This window comes from Erpetoichthys calabaricus, chromosome 4 (assembly GCF_900747795.2).
Source record: "Erpetoichthys calabaricus chromosome 4, fErpCal1.3, whole genome shotgun sequence".
Lineage (NCBI taxonomy): Eukaryota > Metazoa > Chordata > Cladistia > Polypteriformes > Polypteridae > Erpetoichthys > Erpetoichthys calabaricus.
Window position 1 is genome coordinate 330,885,167 of NC_041397.2, and position 22,614 is coordinate 330,907,780.

At 45.9% G+C, this 22,614-nt stretch overlaps 1 long non-coding RNA gene across 2 annotated transcripts in view; it reads right to left on the reverse strand.

The window, feature by feature from the left end:
• LOC114642944 (uncharacterized) overlaps window positions 1-22,614 on the reverse strand; it is a 108,741-nt gene that overhangs the window by 79,605 nt on the left and 6,522 nt on the right. For both annotated transcript variants that reach the window (XR_007934681.1, XR_003714620.2), the window contains exons 2-4: window positions 17,748-17,887; window positions 17,483-17,553; window positions 11,511-11,630 (exon numbers count right to left, since the gene is read on the reverse strand). This is a non-coding gene — a long non-coding RNA (uncharacterized LOC114642944). The remainder of the gene's footprint in view (window positions 1-11,510; window positions 11,631-17,482; window positions 17,554-17,747; window positions 17,888-22,614) is intronic.

Consider the following 22,614-nt stretch of genomic DNA (forward strand, 5'->3'; position numbering starts at 1 on the left):
AGAAGAAGAGGGGAGAGACATGTCTGGAGGCAGGAGGAGAGGAGGAAGGTAAAGAGAGTGGAACTGAGGGTAGGAACTTTGAATGTGGGCAGTATGACTGGTAAGTGGAGAGAGTTGGCAGCTATGATGGAGAGAAGGAAGGTTGATATATTGTGTGTGAAGAGACTAAATGGAAGGGGAGTAAGGCCAGGTGGATTGGAGGAGGATTCAGATTGTTCCATCATGGTGTGAATGGGAGGAGAAATGGGGTAGGAGTTATTCTGAAGGAACAGTATGTCAAGAGTGTTCTGGAGGTGAAAAGAGTGTCAGAGTAATGATTATGAAGCTGGAAATTGGAGGTGTGATGATGAATGTTGTTAGTGCATATGCACCGCAAGTTGGGTGTGCAATGGGTGAGAAAGAAGATTTTTGGAGTGAGTTGGATGAAGTGATGAACAGTGTACCTAAGGGACAGAAAGTGGTGATTGGAGTGGATTTCAATGGGCATGTTGGTGAAGGGAACAGAGGAGACAAGGAGGTGATGCGTAGGTATGGTGTGAAGGAGAGGAATGAAGAAGGTCAGAGGATGGTGGATTTTACCAAACGGATGGACATGGCTGTGGTGAATATGTATTTTAAGAAGACGGAGTAACATAGGGTCATGTACAAGAGTGGAGGAAGATGCACACAGGTAGATTACGTCCTATGCAGAAGAGTTGATCTGATGGAGATTGAAGACTGCAAAGTGGTGGCAGGGGAAAGTGTAGTTAAGCAGCATAGGATGGTGGTCTGTAGGATGATGCTGGAGATCAAGAAGAGGAAAAGAGTGAGGGCAGAGACAAGGATCAAATGGTGGAAGTTGAAAAAGGAGGACTGCAAGGTTGAGTTTAGGGAGGAGGTGAGACATGGCACTGGGTGGCAGAGAAGAGTCACCAGACAGCTGGGAAACTACAGCAGATGATGCAGTAAGGGTGACAGCAAGAAGGGTGCTTGGAGTGACATCTGGACAGAGGAAGGAGGAAAAGGAAACCTGGTGGTGGAATGAGGAAATACAGGAGAGTATACAGAGAATGAAGATTGCAAAGAAGAAGAAGTGGGATAGTCAGAGAGATGCAGAAAGTAGACAAGAGTACAAGGAGATAAGGCATAAGGTGAAGAGAGAGGTGGTGAAGGCTAAAGAAAAGGCGTATGATGAGTTGTATGAGAGATTGGACTCAAAGGAGGGAGAAAAGGACCTGTACCGATTGGCTGTACACAGGGACCGAGCTGGGAAAGATGTGCATCGGGTTAGGGTGATAAAGGATAAAGATGGAAATGTACTCACAAGTGAGGAGAGTGTGTTGAGAAGATGGAAAGAGTACTTTGAGAAGCTGATGAATGAAGAGAATGAGAGAGATAAGAGGTTGGATGATGTGAAGATAGAGAATCAGGAAGTGCAACGGATTAGCAAGGAGGAAGTAAGGACAGCTATGAAGAGGATGAAAAATGGAAAGGCCGTTGGTCCAGATGACATACCTGTGGAAGCATGGAGGTGTTTAGGAGAGATGGCAGTGGAGTTTTTAACCAGATTGTTTAATGGAATCTTGGAAAGTGAGAGGATGCCTGAGGAGTGGAGAAGAAGTGTACTGGTGCCGATATTTAAGAATAAGGGGGATGTGCAGGACTGCAGTAACTACAGGGGGATAAAATTAATGAGCCACAGCATGAGGTTATGGGAAAGAGTAGTGGAAGCTCAGTTAAGAAGTGAGGTGATGATTAGTGAGCAGCAGGATGGTTTCATGCCAAGAAAGTGCACCAGAGATGCAATGTTTGCTCTGAGGATGTTGATGGAGAAGTTTAGAGAAGGCCAGAAGGAGTTGTAATGCGTCTTTGTGGACCTGGAGAAAGCATATGACAGGGTGACTGAGAGGAGATGTGGTATTGTATGAGGAAGTGGGGAGTGGCAGAGAAGTATGGAAGACTTGTACAGGATACGTACGAGGGAAGTGTGACAGTGATGAGGTCTCCGGTAGGAGTGATGGATGCATTCAAGGTGGAGGGTGGGATTACATCAGGGATCAGCTCTGAGCCCTTTCTTATTTGCAATGGTGATGGACAGACTGACAGACGAGATTAGACAGGAGTCCCCGTCGACTATGATGTTTGCTGATGACATTTTGATCTGTAGCGATAGTAGGGAGCAGGTTGAGGAGACCCTTTAGAGGTGGAGATCTGCTCTAGAGAGGAGAGGAATTAAGGTCAGTAGGAACAAGACAGAATACATGTGTATAAATGAGAGGGATGTCAGTGGAATGGTGAGGATGCAGGTAGTAGAATTGGCGAAGGTGGATGAGTTTAAATACTTGGGATCAACAGTACAGAGTAATGGGGATTGTGGAAGAGAAATGAAAAAGAGAATGCAGGCAGGGTGGAGTGGGTGGAGAAGAGTGTCAGGAGTGATTTGTGATAGACGGGTATCTCCAAGAGTGAAAGGGAAGGTCTACAGGACGGTAGTGAGACCAGCTATGTTATATAGGCTGGAGACGGTGGCACTGACCAGAAAGCAGGAGACAGAGCTGGAGGTGGCAGAGTTAAACATGTTAAGATTTATACTGGGTGTGACGAGGATGGATAGGATTAGAAATGAGGACATTAAAAGGTCAGCTCAAGTTGGACGGTTGGGAGACAAAGTCAGAGAGGCGAGATTGTGTTGGTTTGGACATGTGCGGAAGAGAGATGCTGGGTATATTGGTAGAAGGATGCTAAGGATAGAGCTGCCAGGGAAGCGGAAAAGAAGAAGGCCTAAGAGAAGGTTTATGGATGTGGTGAGAGAGGACATGCAGGTGATGGGTATAACAGAACAAGATGCAGAGGACAGAAAGATATGGAAGAAGATGATCCGCTGTGGCAACCCCTAATGGTATCAGCCAAAAGAAGAAGAAGTTGTAGACATGGAACACACACGAAATGCATGTTTTCCAAATAACAATGTATTATTTACCCTCTACAACTCCAGCTGGCTGCTTGTTGCTTGTGCTGATCGATACATTTACAAAATAAAAGACTCTGATGGAGAGGTGCAAACGGATTTAAGGTGGCCCGGGATTTCGAGTTTTTTCGTAGGCTTCAGGGATTTTAGTGTTAAATGATGCTCGATTGGTACTAAGGAGCCCAAAATGTGCCAAGAAAATTTCCTCCATGCTATTACACCACCACCACCAGACTGAATCTTAATACAAGGAAGGATGGATCCTGCTTTCATGTTGTTGATGCCAAATTCTGATCCTAACATTTAAATGTCATAGCAGAAATCGTGATTCATCAGACCATTTTTACAGTCTTCTATTATTCAATTTTGGTGAGACCATGCGAATTGTAACATCAGTTGCCTGTTCTTAGCTTACAGAAATGGCACTCTGTGTGGTCCTACCTCAGTTGTAACGAGTGCTTATTTGACTTATTGTTGCCTTTCTATCAACTCAAATCAGCCTGGCCATTCTCCTCGCACCACTGGCATCAATAAGATATTTTTGACTAGAGAATTGCTGCTCACTGGATATTTTCCTCTTTTTGGACCATTCTCTATAAACCCTAGAGATGGCTTTGTTTGAAAATTTTCTGAAATACCCAGACCAGCTCGTGTGGCATCAAGAACCAGGCCAAGTCACTTCAGTCACCTTTCTGTACTTCAGAAGGTCATCTTGACAAAGTCTACAGGCCAAAATGCATTGAGTTGCTGCCATGTGATTGGCTGATTAGATATTTGCATTAAGAAACATTTGTACAGGTGTACCTAATAAAGTGGCTGGTGAGTGTGTGTGTGGGTGTATATATTGTCACGCTTAGGTCACAGATTTGCACAGAGACACAGGAGGTTGTAGAAAAGAAAGGAACTTTATTCAAAAGACTGCAAACAAACATTTGTGTCTTTTCAAAAGTTTAAACATTCTCCATGACAAGTCAGAGATGACAGTTTCCCCAGGAGCAGAGAATTTCTGAGAGAGAGAGAAGGACAAGCAAGCTATCAGTTTAACAAACTGAGAGAAGCCTGTGCAGGCTTTTTAAGAAGGAGGAGTACCGCGCGAGAGGCATATTACGCGACAGAAGCGGCCAGAAGGGAAACGAGGAATGTGAAGGTAGTCTGTCCATGTTTCTTAGGGGATTTCCCAGGGGCGTCTGTAACTTCGGGGGGGTGCGTTCAGCTTCGCAGCTCACACCCCCTCCCTCAGCTTTATTCACATTTTCGTGAATCAAGCGACCTTCCAGTCCAGGTTCAAACAGACGTGAAAGGACATCAGCATTAATATGCTCAGAGCCAGGTCGATGCCTGACTTCAAAACTGTAAGGTTGTAATCCCAAGAACCACCTCATGAGATGGGAGTTTGTATCTTTTTGACGGTATAACCATTGAAGTGGAGCATGATCAGTTACTAATGTGAACTTTCGTCCCCATAAGTGATAGCGTAGTGCCAAACATTCTTTCTCAATAGTTGAATAATTGCGTTCTCTGGGGAGTAATTTTCTACTCAAGTATGTGATATGGTGTTCTTCCCCATCAAATACTTGGGATAGGACTGCGCCTACTCCGAATGCACTAGCGTCCGTTTGTAGTATAAAATCTTTAGAGAAATCGAGATTACACAGCACTGGATAAGAAGATAAAGCTTTTTTTAAATCTGAAAAGGAACGTTCGCAAGATTCTGTCCATATAATAGGGCGTTTTTTTTTTTTCCTTTAGTAAGCTCTGAGAGAGGAGCAGCCCTATTTGCGAAGTCAGGGATGAATCTTCTGTAGTAACCAACTAGTCCAAGAAAAGCGCGCACCTGTTTTTGCGTTTTAGGATGTGGGTAAGCGAGCGCCTCCTGTATTTTCCTTAATTGTGGACGAAGTAAACCCTTGCCCATGGAGTAACCTAGATAATGAGTCTCAGACATACCTAGTTTACATTTCTTAGGGTTAACAGTTAATCCAGCTTGTTTCAGGCTATCAAGTACAGCCTGGAGACGTTTTAAATGCGAATGCCAATCATTGCTGAAAATCACCACATCATCAAGATACGCCCCAGAATATTCAGAATGTGGACGCAGAATCTGATCCATCATTCGCTGAAACGTTAGAGGGGCTCCATGAAGACCAAACGGTAGTCTTGTAAATTCATAAAGTCCATCAGGAGTCGCAAATACTGTTTTCTCACAACTGTCAGCCTCTAGAGGCACCTGCCAATAACCCTTTGTGAGGTCTAGCGTCGAGATATAATTCGCCTGACCCAGTTTTTCCAAGAGTTCGTCTACTCGGGGCATTGGGTAAGCATCAAATTTAGACACCTTATTCAAGCGCCTAAAATCAATACAAAAGCGAACCAAACCATCTGGCTTGGGAACTAACACGACCGGACTACACCAGTCACTTTTACTTTCTCGAATTACACCTAGCTCCAGCATTTTCTTGACTTCTTCGCGCACAATATTTCTTCGTGCTTCCGGGATTCGAAATGGCCGCATCTGCACCCGAACACCGGGTTCAGTGGTGATTTTATATTCTGCTAAACTAGTGACACCTGGCAAGTCTGAAAAAACATCAGTGTTCTGTTCTATCAAGGTTAATAACTCTGTCTTTTGTAAATCAGTCAAATCGTTACCAATGACAACATCAGTCTGAGAAACAGCAGCCAAGGAAGTGTGAACCCCTTGTCAGTCGTGCCATTTCTTTAAGAGATTAATGTGTAAAATTTTGAATGGTTTTCGTCGGCCTGGTATTCTAACTTTGTAGTTTACTGGTCCCATACGCTCCTCGATAACTGCCGGGCCCTGCCATTTAGCTAGGAATTTGTGCGGGTCAGACGGTACCAGTACTAAAACACGATCGCCGTGTTTGAATTCGTGAAGCTGACTGCGTCTATCGTAAAGACGTTTTTGTGTTTCCTGTTCCCACTGTTGATGCTCCACAGCAACAGAAGAAAGTCTAGAAATTCTATCTTGCAAGGAAACTACCAGCTCTGCAAAACTCTCCCCGAGAGATGTTGTTTCATGTCCTATCCATTCTTCTCGTACAACATCTATGATGCCTCTTGGGTGCCTGCCAAATAACAGCTCAAACGGACTCAAACTAGTGGATGCTTGCAGCGATTCCCGCACTGCGAACAAAACAAAAGGCAAGACGGTGTCCCAAGTTGTGGGATCATTATGAGCAACTCTTCTGATCATTTGTTTTAAGGTCCGCGACCACGGCCTCTTTCTCGAGAAGCAGGCATCTCATTCGTAACTGCACCAACTGCTTTCCCTGGAGGCTTTCCCGACGAAATCCGAGGATCAGTTGCTGACGGTTGATGACGTTCCGGTCCACAGTCAAGTTGACGAGGTTGTAACACAGCATACGGAGCACCGAACCCACCGCCTGTTTTCCAATCGGTCTGCGAGCCTTCCAACCGTTGAGATATAACCGCCAGTGATTCAAGATTGCGACGAAGAAACTCATCTCGTATAGGTGCAGGTATCCTGAACAGCACTATGTTCATAACAACCTTTTCCACGATGCGCTCCATCTTATCTCCCTCAAACCAGCAATGCACTTTATGAATCAAATCTTGTATTTGTACACGGATGGAACCGTCCAAATTCAGTCTCCAGTCGTAAAGTGCAAAACCTTTAGACAAAAAAGGTCGTGGCTTTACGCAAAACAATTTGCTCCTTCAAAAAATCGCCAAGCTTATCAGCAGGTACATTTCGTAATGAAAGAAGGGCGTCACCAGATAGAAACGGGGTGACGATAACAGTCCAATGATGTTTGTCCCATCCCAACAAAGTCGCCACTTGCTCAGAAGCCAAAAGAAACATCTCTGGGTCATCAGACGGACCCATCTTCGTCAGCACATTCTTAGCATTGTCCGGAAGCGGAGGCAGAGGAACAACTCATCTATCATTTTGCGGAGGGGGCGGAACATACTGTTGAGGGACTGGAGTAGCTCTCCGTCGGACACTTGGAGGACGCTCGGAGTTAAATCATCTTCTGGATCGTAAGGGAGCGAAACATTTTGGGCGAGTTGAAAAATGTATTCGGCTTCCAACTGTGCATCCATCTGTGCAACCACTCCTGGTACCACTTGTCACGCTTGGGTCACAGATTTGCACAGAGACACAGGAGGTTGTAGAAAAGAAAGCAACTTTATTCAAAACACTGCAAACAAACATTTGTCTCTTTTCAGAAGTTTAAACGTGCTCCATGACAAGTCAGAGATGACAGTTTCCCCAGGAGCAGAGAATGTCTGAGAGAGCGAGAAGGACAAGCAAGCAATCAGTTTAACAAACTGAGAGAAGCCCGTGCAGGCTTTTTAAGAAGGCGGAGTACCGCGCGAGAGGCATATTATGCGACAGAGGCGCCCAGAAGGGAAAGGAGGAATGTGAAGGTAGTCTGTCTATGTTTCTTAGGGGTTTTCCCAGGGTTGTCTGTAACTTCGGGGGGTGCGTTCAGCTTCGCAGCTCACAATATATATATATATTGTCACACATGTGTGCATGGGATGCAGCTAAAGGGCTTGAGTAAGGGCAGTTCCGAATCATACCGGGATGTAGCAAAGTGTACTGACTCTTTTTCTCCTTAGCCTGCAGACCAGTCACGGGAGATTCCACTTGGCCCTCTTGACGTCACTTCCGGGACCGAGCCTATGGAAGAAGACCTTGCCGGTTCTGGCCCCTGTGATGTCACGTCCGGGCTCAAACCTATAGCTGAAGACCTTCCTGAGCCCGTTCCCTTTGATCTCACTTCCTGTCTTCCCCTTTTAAAGCCTCCATCTTTTCCCTATTCCAACAGTTCTGTTTTGGACTCGGTTTTGTGCACAGCAGTGCTATCATTTAAAATGACAATTTGCAGCCAGGAAACCAAATATACGGGTGGTTGCCCCAAACCATGCTATGGCTCTTTGTGGAGTTTGTGACTCTCTCTCTTTCTCTCTCTATATATATATATTGATGGCTGGGGGGAGCGACCCGGCTGGGACGCTGGTATCCCTGTTCTTGATTGGCCAGCAAACTCACCTGACCTTTGAAGAGGAAGATGCAATACGCCAGACCCAACAATTCAGAAGAGCTGAAGGGCACTATCACAGCAACATGGGCTCTCATAACACCTGAGCAGTGCCACAGACTGATCGACTCCATGCCACGCCGCACTGCTGCAGTAATCCAGGCCAAAGGAGCCCCAACTAAATATTGAGTGCTGTACATGCTCATACCTTTCAGTTGGCCAACATTTCTAAAAATCCTTTTTTTGCATTGGTCTTAATTGATATTCTAATTTTCCGAGATACTGAATTTGGGACTTTCATTAGTTGTCAGTTATAATCATCAACATTAAAAGAAATAAACATCTGAAATACATCAGTCTGTGTGTAATGAATGAATCTAATATACAAGTTTCACTTTTTGAATGGAATTACTGAAATAAATCAACTTTGTCATGATATTCTAATTTTATGACCAGCACCTGTATATAATATATATATGTTTTAAGAAAATGCGCTATATAGCTCCTACTGCAGCACCCCCTGGCGGCACCTGCAGAACCTAACAGGGCTGCACAGAACTTCAAACCCCAATGAAGCCCTTGGGGAGTCCGAGGCACCGCTACAACCCAGGGAGGCTGCCATCTTGTGTCCAGGGGGAGATATTGGGTTTCCCACCCTTGTCTCCCTGGTATAGATGGTGCAGGGGTGTCCCGGCCAGGCATGGGCCCCAGCCATCCTTCACAGGGCCCTTCCCTCAGATGAGCCCCATAGGGCTCAGCAGCACGTCCTGCGAGGGTTGGTCTTCTCCAGGTTGGGGAGTCGGTGTCTTCCAGGCTACTGCTCTGCCCTGTGGAGACACAAGCAACCGGTCTGGGGGTGTTGCTCCGACATCCACGCCAATTGACGTCCTCTGTGGACAACACCACCAGACGTAACCACAGTGGCCGCAGCTATAACAACGCCGCTCCCCTCCAAATCGACCTCTGCGGGATCGGAAGCAGGATGGGAAGTCCTGCTCTCTCATCTGCTCCCCTGAGTGCACCCAACGTTTCCGCCCCTTCGCTGCGCAGCCCTCCACAGCCTTTACACAGACGGACTCACACTGTGCACTTTTAGGAGGATCCTGTTTCTTTCTCCACGATCTCATGTTGCTTTGGGGTGCACTGACGGTCTGGGTACCCTTATGGGAAGAAGGGAGACTCGTTATCGTCTGCACCCCTTTAGACACCCGCGAGACTAACGCCTGGAGTCGAGGCAAGGTTGTTTGGCAGCTGATATCTATCAACTGCCTCCCTGCGCTCTCTTCTGCCACGCTGTCAGTCATTATGGCTGCATCTCTTGTAAGAGGTAGGGCTGCCTGGTAAGCTGAACTGATCATTGCCGCTGTTGCACTCCGCCCTTCCCTTTCATCTCTAGCACAGGCCTCACTCACTTGTACCGCGACGTCCTGCAGGTTGGCGGATCTCGCACTGTGCCACTTCAGCCACTCCGTGATGGCTGCTAATGGCACGCCGAGCTTCTTCTCCAGTGCTTCCTTCATCTCCTGCAGGACCTGAAAAAATTGCACAAGGGATTGCAGGGGTAGGAGGACAATCTCCACCTCCCAAGCAACCCGGAAAAGCTTGCTCCACTGACACGCCACAGGCACATTTCCTTCAGCCACCAATGGGTATCCCGCCCCTCTGTGTCTAGGAGGTAGGTAGGCGAAAAGGCAAAGTAACATTCTCTGGGCCCATTACCCCAGGGCCCATCACCTACCTCCTGCTGCAACCCGTGGTGCAGGCCAGTGTGGCGGCGTCGGGCGGCTGACCTTTAAGTCCACCCAGACTTTCTCTTCCCCATCAGTGCAGTGTCTTTTGGGGTTTCCAGGTGGTTATCCCGTGGCTTCCTGCTGCATGTGCGCGCTTCGGTGCGCTGTCTCGGGGTCGTGCCTTCTCTGCGGCTGTGCTGCACACGTGCCTCGCACTGCTGTGCCGGGTCCTTACACAAATTTTGGAACAGGTCCCGGCCCAAAAGATGGACTGGAATCCTACCGACTACACCAGTGTAAGAAAAGGCGCTATATAGCGCCCGACCCGACACAGATTGGACATGGGCGGCACGTGTAAAATAAAACAAATATTTAATTTTCTTCGTCTGTGGGCTACGCCTTCCTTGTACCCACAGACACAACACAGTCACAAAGCACACTAAAAACACAAAAGCACTTTCTTCTTCTTCACCACCACTCCTCCTAAGCAACCTTGTCCTCCTCCACCCGACTCTGGGCCCTGAGTGGTGGTCACTGGCTCCTTTTATTGGGTACTTGGAAGTGCTCCAGGTGTCCTGCTGCAGCACCCCCTGGACGAGCCTGTGGAACCCCACAGAGCTGCACAGAACTCCAACCCCCATGAAGCCCTGGGGGAGTCCAAGGCACTGCTGCAACCCAGGGAGGCTATCATCTAGCATCCAGGGGGAGATACTGGGTTTGCCACCCTTGTCCCCTTGGTATGCATGGTGCAGGGGCGTCCCGGCCAGGCATGGGCCCCAGCCATCCTTCACAATACATACATATCCATCCATCCATCCATTGTCTCCCGCTTATCCGAGGTCGGGTCGCGGGGGCAGCAGCTTGAGCAGAGATGCCCAGACTTCCCTCTCCCCGGCCACTTCTTCTAGCTCTTCCGGGAGAATCCCAAGGCGTTCCCAGGCCAGTCGAGAGACATAGTCCCTCCAGCGTGTGGAACCTCGGTTCACGAACGTCTCGGTACACGTACAAATTGGTTTACAACCAAAAACTTCGTCAAACTTTTGCCTCGGTTCACGACCACACACTCGGTATACGAACAAGCCAGTTTCCCTTTCAGTTTGTACATGTTCAGTCTCTCCCTGTGCATTTCCTGTGCAGTGAGCAATAGAGAGAGCGCGACACACACACACACACAGGCAGTGTGAGAGAGAGAGGGCTGGACACATACGGCAGAGAAGGCAGTTAAAGAATGCACTGGGCTTGATTTTGTTTTCACTTCTGTTTACAGTGATTGGTTTGTAGTGTGCATTGTTGCAATGTTACTTTTCTTGGTGGTTTATTAAATTATGGATTTTTTCAAATGTTCATTTTTTTCCCTGTGCTTAAAACTCATTAAAAAAAAAAGTGTTTTTAGCCAGCAGTTGGTAGCACTATAACGTGAACTCTTGCAGTGTTAGTTTTCTCTGTTGTTCAAGGTTTTCTCAGTGTTATTCAATGTTGTTACATTTTGTTTACTATTACACTGTGCACTCTATTGTTGATTTAACTATATTTGTGCTTAAAAACTTCGTATGGTCTGGAACAAATTAATTGTATTTACATACAATCCTATGGGGAAAATTGCTTCAGTTCACGACCAAATCGGTTTACAACCAGAGTTTTGGAACGAATTATGGTCGTGAACCAAGGTTCCACTGTATATATATATTGTTGTGGTTCTATAAAATGTTTAATTTCCCCATGGGGACAGATAAAATAATCTTATCTGATCTAATCAGCCCTCCATCCAGCCAAACATTTGCTGTTTAGCCCACATTTGCTTACCAAATCCTGAAACATCATCCTCCTTATGGTAGTCCAAATCCTCCTCCTCCTCCTGCTTTTCCTACTAATGGTCCAAGTATTCTTTTTGCTCCAAATCCTCTTGCTACTCTCATGTATCCCCTGTAAGAATTCAACGTAGATGACAAATTAGGAGTGCATTTCCATCCCTGTCTGTCTCCTCTGTCCCTTGAGAAGATGATTTCTAGTTGTGTGATCGCTGGCACAGTAAATAATCACATTTTTATTATCACCACATAATTCACCACATTTCACAGCCTGCTCCTTATCTAAACAAAATGAAAATTGTCCCTCACAGAGTCCTGCCACCTCATGCTAAAGGCTTCTCTGCGTGTAAACACCATTTAGAGGGCAGGCTGCCATTAAAGTCTCCTTCCATCAGACCCCACTTACCATCTTGCTGTGCCCATCACAGTATGGAGGCTCAGGCTGTCTATTTCAGTGCCCTCAACACCACGGCTGTCCACACACACACACACACTTTATGGACTTCAGCTATTCAGTGGTCCTCTAATTCTCAATAAGTATGTTAAAGGCTTGGTGATGGCAGTGAACTTTCAACTGGAAAAATGAGATTTTTTTTTGCATTATTATTTTAAAGTAAAAGACAGCAACATGAGAAATTCACATATAAGAAAATGCCAACATTAAAACACTGAATTGAACACCAAAACAGCCATTAAATCCAAACTTAAAAACCCCTGCAAATTCCCCTGACCCCTGTCTTGACCGCCTCCTAACAGTGCAGTCAGACCGTCTTTGGTCAGCACTCCTCCAGTCATCCTTCACACACCCGCAGTTGTACCTCAGATGCCTGGGGAGGTCATCAGCCATGCTTGACCCACTCCATGCCATTGTTCAGTGGGGTCAACCAGCCCCTTGAGTGCCACAGCCTACACTCCTTGGGGGTGTCCCTGTTCATGCTGACCCTCCCCTCTAGGGGGTCAGATCATCCTCACTGAGACTACTCTTCAGCTGTCTTTTAACCTCAATTCTTTTTCTTTCTCTTTTCCCCTCTCTCACACTTGTGCTTCTCCTTTTATATGTGGGAACGTGGCACAGGTGTGGCGATTAGCAGATTCCAGCATCAATTATGGACACGGACAAGTCCTCACCTGTGCATTTAAGTGAGGAAATGCCTGTGCCGCATTGTGCCAGGGAACTGCTCCAGCCACACTACCATGCCCCCTCCTTAAGCCAAGAGTGCAGCAATATTTATTTTAAAAGGCAATGAGCCGCGGACTTCACCTTACCACACAATACACTCACAGATTAAAACAAAGACAGTGCGACATCTAGATTGTAATTCTGCTTCAAAATTTATACTTTGAATAAGTCAAGTGTAATTGTAGAAAACCGTTTAACATCAAATGTAAACATGGATAACAATTTAGATCAGCTAACACATGGGCAAAGTCATTTGTGGAGGGCCGCAGTGGCTGCAGGTTTTTGTTCCAACCCAGTTGCTTCATAAGAAGTGCTTATTGCTCAAGTAACATTTCTGCTTCATTTTAGTGGTCTCGTTCATTAAGATTTTGAAGCCTGTATTGCTTATTTCAGTCTTAAACAGCTGTATTCTTGGTTTTTAATTACCCCTTATTAGCAATCAGATGCAAATGACAAAAGAAGTTCAGCATTTCTCCATTTAGTTGATTTCCATTTACACCCGTGTGTGTTTATCGTGCACTATTTGGTTTAATTAAATACTTGGAATGAAAGTGAAGAGAAAAAAAGTAAAGAACTGAGAATTACTCATCTGTTTTAGACTTCAAATCATTTGGATGATATCCTTAGAAAGGAAAAAAAAATAGGATATGAGAATGACCTAACATGCCAGAGTTAAAGAACTAACAAGCTCTGAAATTAAATAATTGACAAGGATTTTCTTTTTTTTTAATTAAGCAACTAGGTTGGAACAAAAACCTGCAGCCACTGCGGCCTTCCAGGACTGACTTTGCCCACCGCTGAGCTAACACATTCTAATACGACCTTGAGAGATGCTCTGGACGCAGTGGCTCCCCTTAAAACAAAAATGATCAAAGCATATAGAAAGTCACCCTGGTTTAATGAGAGCACTCGAGCTGTTAAATTGGAGTGTCAAAAACTGGAGCGGAGATGGAGAACAACAAAGCTGCAGTTCTTTCAAACTACATACGTAGTGTTAAAAAATCTAAAAAAGCTCTCTTTAAAGCTTGCTCAGAATACTATTCTAAAATAATAGGTGACAATAATAATAATCCTCGGGTACTGTTTAGAACAGTGGCTAAATTAACAAAAGGGAAATCACATCTACAGTGCAAAATACCAACAGACTATAGCAATACAGACTTTAATGAGAAAATTAAAAATATAAGCTCCCAACTCTCAGCATCACAGTGCAAACCACACACTGCTTTGGCAAACCCTGTCTCACATTGTATTCAACACTTTAGAAATTTCTGTGGTGGGTTGGCACCCTGCCCGGGATTTGTTCCTGTCTTTCGCCCTGTGCTGGCTGGGATTGGCTCCAGCAGACCCCCGTGACCCTGTGTTACGATATAGCGGGTTGGTGAATAACTGACTGAATGACTGACTTTAGAAATTTGAATCCTGTAATAGACCAGGAAGTCTTGACTTTAATTTCTAAAATGAAACCTACTACTTGTTCCCTAGATCCAGTGCCAACAAAACTAGTAAAAAGCGCAATGGATGTTCTTGTAGCGCCTATTCTAAACATTATTAATACAGTGATCCCTCGCTATATCGCGCTTCGCCTTTCGCGGCTTCACTCTATCGCGGATTTTATATGTAAGCATATTTAAATATATATCGCGGATTTTTTGCTGGTTCGTGGATTTCTGTGGACAATGGGTCTTTTAATTTCTGGTACATGCTTCCTCAGTTGGTTTGCCCAGTTGATTTCATACAAGGGACGCTATTGGCAGATGGCTGAGAAGAAACCCAACTTACTTTTCTCTCTCTCTCTTGCACTGACTTTCTCTGATCCTGACGTTGGGGGATTGAGCAGGGGGGCTGTTCACACACCTAGACAATACGGACGCTCGTCTAAAAATGCTGAAAGATTATCTTCACGTTGCTACCTTCTGTGCAGCTGCTTCGTGAAGCGACATGCTGCACGGTGCTTCGCATACTTAAAAGCTCGAAGGGCACGTATTGATTTTTGCTCGTTTGTTTTTCTCTGTCTCTCTCTCTCTCTTTGTCTGCTCCTGACGGAGGGGGTGTGAGCTGCCGCCTTCAACAGCTTTGTGCCACAGTGCTTCACATACTTAAAAGCCAAACAGCCCTATTGATTTGTTTGCTTTCCTCTGTCTTTCTGACAGTCTGTGCTCCTGATGCGCACTCCTTTGAAGAGGAAGATATGTTTGCATTCTTTTAATTGTGAGACGGAACTGTCATCTCTGTCTTGTCATGGACCACAGTTTAAACTTTTGAAAAAGAGACAAATGTTTGTTTGCAGTGTTTGAATAACGTTCCTGTCTCTCTACAACCTCCTGTGTTTCTGCGCAAATCTGTGACCCAAGCATGACAATATAAAAATAACCATATAAATATATGGTTTCTACTTCGCGGAATTTCTTATTTCGCGGGTGGCTCTGGAACGCAACCCCCGCGATGGAGGAGGGATTACTGTAGTTCATTATTGCATGTGTAAGAAGATGCTATATAGCGCCTGACCCGAAACACAGGTGAAATAAAACAAACTATTTATTTTTCTTCAGCTGGAGGGCATGACTTTCCCATAATCCTTCCAGCCACAACACAGTTCCAAGCACAGTACAGTACAGTACACCAAACCAAGCACTTTGTCTTTGTCCACCACTCCTCCCTGACAACCTCGTCCTCTGCCTCCCGATTCTAGCTCCCAGAGTGGTGGCTGCTGGCCCTTTTATAGTTCTCCCAGAAGTGCTCCAAGTGCTTGATTGCCGTGTTCCAGCTGCACTTCTGGGAGAGGTGAATATGTCACCCACAGGGACTCAGGAGTCCCAGTTGCAGCGCCCCCTGGTGGTGCCTGCGGGACCCAACAGGGCTGCATTAAACTTCAACTCCGGTAGAGCCCTGTGGGAACCCGAGGCATCTAGTGTCCAGGGGGAGGTATTGCACCATCCAGGGCTGCCCAAACTGAAGATACAGTGCAGGTGCATCCCAGCTCGGCATGAACCCCGGCCGCCTACCTGATGCACTAAAAGTGTCAATCATCAAACCATTACTTAAAAAGTCAGACCTAGGCCCACACATACTTAATAACTATAGACCCATTTCAAATTTACCCTTTCTCTCTAAAATACTTGAAAAAGTAGCCGCCAATCAGCTTCAGTCACACCTTACACATCAGAATTTATTTGAGAAATAATCCGCACTGCACTGGTCATAGTACAGAAACGACACTCACGTGGGTTGTAAACGACATTCTGATATCCTCTAATGAAGGAAACCCCACTGTAACAATCATGTTGTTAGACGTAAGCGCAGCGTTTGACACCATTGACCATTCTATGTTACTGCACAGGCTAGAAAATGATGTTGAACTTACAGGTGCTTTCCTTACCTGGTTTAGTTCTTATTTATCAAATCAATTCCAATATGTACAGAAATGTGCTGACAGGACTCCATCATTACACACAGAAGTGAAATATGGTGTCCCACAGGACTCAGTACTCTGACTTTTACTGTTTTCACTTTACATGCTTCCATTGAGATCTGTCATTATTAAACAGAATGTTAATTTTCACATGTATGCAGATAACACCCAGTTATACCTTTATTTTAGACCAAATGAAGTTTCTCAGATGTTGTCTTCAATTAGTTGTGTTAGTGAATTAAAGGAGTGGATGGATGAGAACTACTTGTCTTTAAACACAGATAAAACAGAGATGTTAATTATTGGAGGGAATGACGCTGATCACAGCAATATTTTGTCATCAGTTAACTCAGTTGGAATCACCATTAATTTTACTGAATCAGCCCGCAGTCTAGGAGTTATCTTTAAATCTACCATGTCCTTTAAAGCGAACATCACAAAGTTGTCTAAATCATGTTTCTTTCATCTTAAAAATGTTGGGAAATTCAGGTCAGTCAGTCAGTCAGTCATTTCCCAACCCGCTATATCCTACCACAGGGTCACGGGGTGTAAAACTTTACAAGGAGCAGCTTCTAAACAGAACATTCAGTAAGGTATTTGAAAGAGGAGCTTGTAACGCTGGAGCCTGTGATTTTGAAAACTGCTGCTCTCACTCAGCTGTACCAAATATAATCAGAGACTACGCTGAAGCTAACGTGAGCAAAGTTTGTGTACTAGCAGATAAACAAATGGAAGTTCCTGTTGTCAAAATGATTTCAATCTTTTTCACTTTGATATCATTTGCAGAATTGGTGTTTATGTTAACATGTAACAAGGAAGGCTGTTTTAAATAAGCTTGAGTAATTCTCAGTTAAAGAGCTACCTTTACTTTTCTACTTTAACTGAACACCACAAAGTGTGCTTTTCTACTTTAACTTAACTCTGTTTTACTGATTGGCACTCCAACTTGTGCCGTGTTTTTTTCCAGTGAGTTTCTGTACTGTCATTTAAGTAAAGACTTTCTGTACTTCTGCCACCTCTGATCTGATGGTTCAGACTCGTGAAAATACAACACAAGGTGATGTCCATGACATGCAGGTGACAAAGTCTAGGGCAAGGTTTAGGTGAATTAAATTAAGGATGTTTTTTTCATTAAAGAGTTAATTGAGTTTAATTATCAGTTTATGAGATTCATATCTCATTTCAAAGACTAAAGGGGATATTTCTTCAAATGCTGCTACAGTAACTCAAATAAGGACACATTTTCCAGTTTGATTGGACTTGTTTGGCAGGTGAATGAGATGGAATTGTTTGGGTGAATCCCATTTTAGTCGACTGATGGATCACAGATGGCACTGACTTTAATTTTTCCACAGCAGATCTCACTTCTACTTACCGCTTAGCTTTTGGGTGCTCATCTCCCCAAGTAGGTAACTTGATTGGTGGGTTGGATGGAGACTGAGATTGCTAAAAAATGAAAATATAAAGAGTAACTTTAGTAATCATAAAATGGATCAGCGATGACAGCTGTAGGAAAACAAGTCAGTTTAAAACTCAATAGATGTTAACCGACAGGAAACCTTCAGAATTCTTGTTTTTCCTGTTCACTTTCCTAAATGTTAAAGATGTCGACTGTAGAGATGTCATCTGTCCAAACTCACCAAAGCCACCGCAGCAGAGCACAGGCACAGCAGGAGCAGCAAGGCGGCAAGTCTCATAGTGGTGCTGACACTGAGATGTTTGTCCTGGTCCAGCTCCTTAGTTCACAGATCAGGTGATCAGTTTAAAGGCGTGGGGTCTGCTGTGGGGGAAAAGAAACTTCAAATCAGATCTAATTTGTAACAGAAGAACAAGCAGATGAAATGGCTTAGGATGAGCAAAAGAAACAAATGAAAGTTCTTACGTCAGAACATTGTGTAATTATTCGGAACTGGACAAGTGCAGCGTGTGTTCTGTTACAGTGAACTGGAAGTCTTTGTTTCAAAGTCATATTCAGATCTTTTAAATTTCTAATTCTGAAGCTCTTTCTTCTTATTCTGCTTTTCCAGTTCACAATGGCCATTGCTAGGATTGTAAGATCTTCACAGAGTGAATCTGAAGAGATTCCAGAAGACAATGAAATAAAACCAGCGGCCTACTGAAGACTCCAGCCATGGTGGAAACAAACTGTTCTCAACGTTATGGTCTGGCAAACAGCACAAGAACAGTTTTAGTCTCAAAATGGTACAAGCAGCTGATGATTTGAACGATGAGGACGACATTTTGGGGTTTATTTCCACAAAGACATCATTAAAGCTCACAGTGCTGTGTTTGCAACATTTCACTACTTTATTGTTGTTTTCAGGTTTTATTTATTTCTCCTCCATTCTTGTTTTTATTGTTACTTTCAGAGATGGATATAGTAGTCCAAACTGGTACTCAAGTAAAAGTACAGTTATTTAAAAAAGTTATTACTCCAGCAAAGTAAAGAACTCATTTAAAAATGTACTTTAGTAATAGGGAAAAAACGTCAGGACAAGAAGAACTATGAGATTTGTCTTTAAGAGTTGGAAATCTTCATGTTCACCCCTCCTTGTTCTGAGGCAAGAGGTAGAAATGGTCACTGAATAGAATTACTTAGGAACTCAGCTAGATAACAATCTTCATCCATCCATCCATCCATCCATCCATCCTCTTCCGCTTATCCGAGGTCGGGTCGCGGGGACAGCAGCTTGAGCAGATATGCCCAGACTCCCCTCTCCCCGGCCACTTCTTCTAGCTCTTCCGGGAGAATCCCAAGGCGTTCCTAGGCCAGCCAAGAGACATAGTCCCTCCAGCGTGTCCTGGGTCTTCCCCGGGGCCTCCTCCCAGTTAGACGTGCCCGGAACACCTCATCAGGGAGGCGTCCAGGAGGAATCCTGATCAGATGCCAGAGCCACCTCATCTGACTGCTCTCGATGCGGAGGAGCAGCAGCTCTACTCTGAGCCCCTCCCGGATGACTGAGCTTCTCACCCTATCTTTAAGGGAAAGCCCAGACACCCTGCGGAGGAAACTAATTTCAGCCGCTTGTATTCACGATCTCGTTCTTTCGGTCACTGCCCATAGCTCATGACCATAGGTGAGGGTAGGAACATAGATCGACTGGTAAATGGAGATCTTGGCCTTTCGGCTCAGCTCCTTTTTCACCACGACAGACCGATGCAGAGCCTGCATTACTGCGGACGCCGCACCGATCCGCCTGTCAATCTCACGCTCCATTCTTCCTTCACTCGTGAACAAGACCCCGAGATACTTGAACTCCTCCACTTGGGGTAGGATCTCGCTACCAACCCTGAGAGGGCACTCCACCCTTTTCCGTCTGAGGACCATGGTCTCGGATTTGGAGGTGCTGATTCCCATCCCAGCCGCTTCACACTCGGCTGTGAACCGATCCAGAGAGAGCTGAAGATCACGGCCTGATGAAGCAAACAGGACAACATTATCTGCAAAAAGCAGTGACCCAATCCTAAGTCCACTAAACCGGACCCCCTCAACACCCAGTCTGCGCCTAGAAATTCTGTCCATAAAAGTTATGAACAGAATCGGTGACAAAGGGCAGCCCTGGAGGAGTCCAGCTCTCACTGGAAACGAGTTCGACTTACTGCCGGCAATGCGGACCAAGCTCTGACACCAATCGTACAGGGACCGAACAGCCCTTATCAGGGGGGCCGGTACCCCATACTCTCGGAGTACCCCCAACAGGATTCCCCGAGGGACACGGTCGAATACCTTTTCCAAGTCCACAAAACACATGTAGACTGGTTGGGCAAACTCCCATGTCCCTGATGTCCATACGATGTTGCAGAGGCGTGTCAACCAAGACAATCCTACAACATCCAGAGCCTTGAGGAACTCTGGGCGTATCTCATCCACCCCCGGGGCCCTGCCACCAAGGAGTTTTTTGACCACCTCGGTGATCTCAGCGCCAGAGATGGGGAAGACCACCTCTGAGCCACCAGGCTCTGCTTCCACATTGGAAGGCATGTTAGTGCGTTTGAGGAGGTCTTCGAAGTACTCCCCCCCACCGACCCACAACGTCCTGAGTCGAGGTCAGCAGCGCACCATCCCCACCATATACAGTGTTGACACTGCACTGCTTTCCCCTCCTGAGACGCCGGACGGTGGACCAGAATCTCCTCGAAGCCGTCTGAAAGTCGTTCTCCATGGCCTCCCCAAACTCCTCCCACACCCGAGTTTTTGCCTCAGCAACCACCGAAGCCACATTCCGCTTGGCCTTCCGGTACCTATCAACTGCCTCCAGAGTCCCACAGGACAAAAGGGTCCGGTAGGACTCCTTCTTCAGCTTGACGGCATCCCTCACCACTGGTGTCTACCAACGGGTTCGGGGATTGCCGCCACGACAGGCACCGACCACCTTACGGCCACTAGCTCCGGTCAGCTGCTTCAACAATAGAGGCACGGAACATGGCCCATTCAGACTCAATGTCCCCCACCTCCCTCGGGATGTGGTCGAAGTTCTGCCGGAGGTGGGAGTTGAAGCTACTTCTGACAGGGGGCTCTGCCAGACGTTCCCAGCAGACCCTCACAACACGTTTGAGCCTACCAGGCCTGACCAACAGGCCCCTCCTTTAACCGCCACCTTATCGTGGTGGAGGGGTTTGCATGTCTCAATGATCCTAGGAGCTCTGTTGTCCGGGGCTTTATGCCCCTGGTAGGGTCACCCAAGGCAAACTGGTCCTAGGTGAGGGATGAGAAAAAGAGCAGTTCAAACCTCCTATGATGAATGAAAACTTTGGACGGCGTTTTCCCTTGCCCGGACGCGGGTCACTGGGGCCCCCCTCTGGAGCCAGGCCTGGAGGTAGGGCTCAATGGCGAGCGCCTGGTGGCCGGGCCTGCACCCATGGGGCTCGGCCGGGCACAGCCCGAAGAGACAACGTAGGTCCCCCTTCCCATGGGTTCACCACCTATGAGAGGGGCCAAGGAGATCGGGTGCAGTGTGAGTTGGGTGGTGGCTGAAGGCGGGGACCTTGGCGGTCCAATCCTCAGCTACAGAAGCTGGCTCTTGGGACGTGGAATGTCACCTCTCTGAAGGGGAAGGAGCCAGAGCTAGTGCACGAGGTTGAAAGGTTCCGACTAGATATAGTTGGACTCACCTCAACGCACAGCTTGGACTCTGGAACCAATCTCCTTGAGAGGGGCTGGACTCTCTACCACTCTGGAGTTGCCCCCGGTGAGAGGCGCCGAGCGGGTGTGGGCATACTTATTGCCCCCCGACTTGGAGCCTGTACATTGGGGTTTACCCCGGTGGACGAGAAGGTAGCCTCCCTCCGCCTTCGGGTGGGGGGACGGGTCCTAACTGTTGTTTGTGTGTATGCACCGAACAGCAGTGCGGAGTACCCACCCTTTTTGGAGTCCCTGGAGGGGTTGCTAGAGGGCATACCTTCTGGGGACTCCCTCGTTCTGCTGGGAGACTTTCTATGTTACTTAATGTTGTCTTATTTTAATTTCTTATTTTGTCTTTTATTTTTCTTCTCTTCATTATGTAAAGCACTTTGAGCTACTTTTTGTATGAAAATGTGCTATATAAATAAATGTTGTTGTTGTTGTTGTTGTTGCTCACCTGGGCAATGACAGTGAGACCTGGAAGGCCGTGATTGGGAGGAATGGCCCCCTCGATCTGAACCTGAGTGGTGTTTTGTTATTGGACTTCCGTGCTCGTCATGGATTGTCCATAACAAACACCATGTTCAAGCATAGGGGTGTTCATATGTGCACTTGGCACCAGGACACCCTAGGCCTCAGTTCAATGATCGACTTTGTGGTCGTGTCGTCGGACTTGCAGCCACATGTCTTGGACACTCGGGTGAAGAGAGGGGCGGAGCTGTCAACTGATCACCACCTGGTGGTGAGTTGGCTTTGATGGTGGGGGAGGACAATCTTCATTGAAACACAAATATCACAAGCATCTTCTCTAAATGCACTCAGCACTTATTTCTCCTTTAAAATCTCAGATTATTTAAGGTGGTCAAGAACCTCATGTTGTCCTTTTATTTTATTGATCCGGTCAGTCATCACTATCAACTTCTTGGTTGTGTCTTAGTGATCCAATAAACCACATTTTCAAAAAGTTCCAGCAGGTAAGCAGACATTCAACTGAAGAGATTGGAGCTGAGGTGGAGGATTTGGTAAGTGTGTGTGTGTCAGAGGATGGTGGTGTAGAAACTGGAAATCATCTCAGGTGACTTTACATCCATTGAGGCATTCATTTTAAATATTAAAACAGATTCCAACACAATTATAGTGCTAGTCTACAGACCACCAGGGCCATATTCATTGTTCATGACTGAACTTAGCAACCTTTTATCCGCTTTGGCTATAAATTATGATCACGTAGTACTGATGGGGGATTTTAATTTACACATTGATGTTGAAACGGACAATTTTAGCAAATGTTTTACTTATTTGCTAAATTCAGTAGGATTTTGTCAGATTGTCAAAGGTCCAACTCATAATCATAACCACACATTAGATTTAATTATAACTTACAA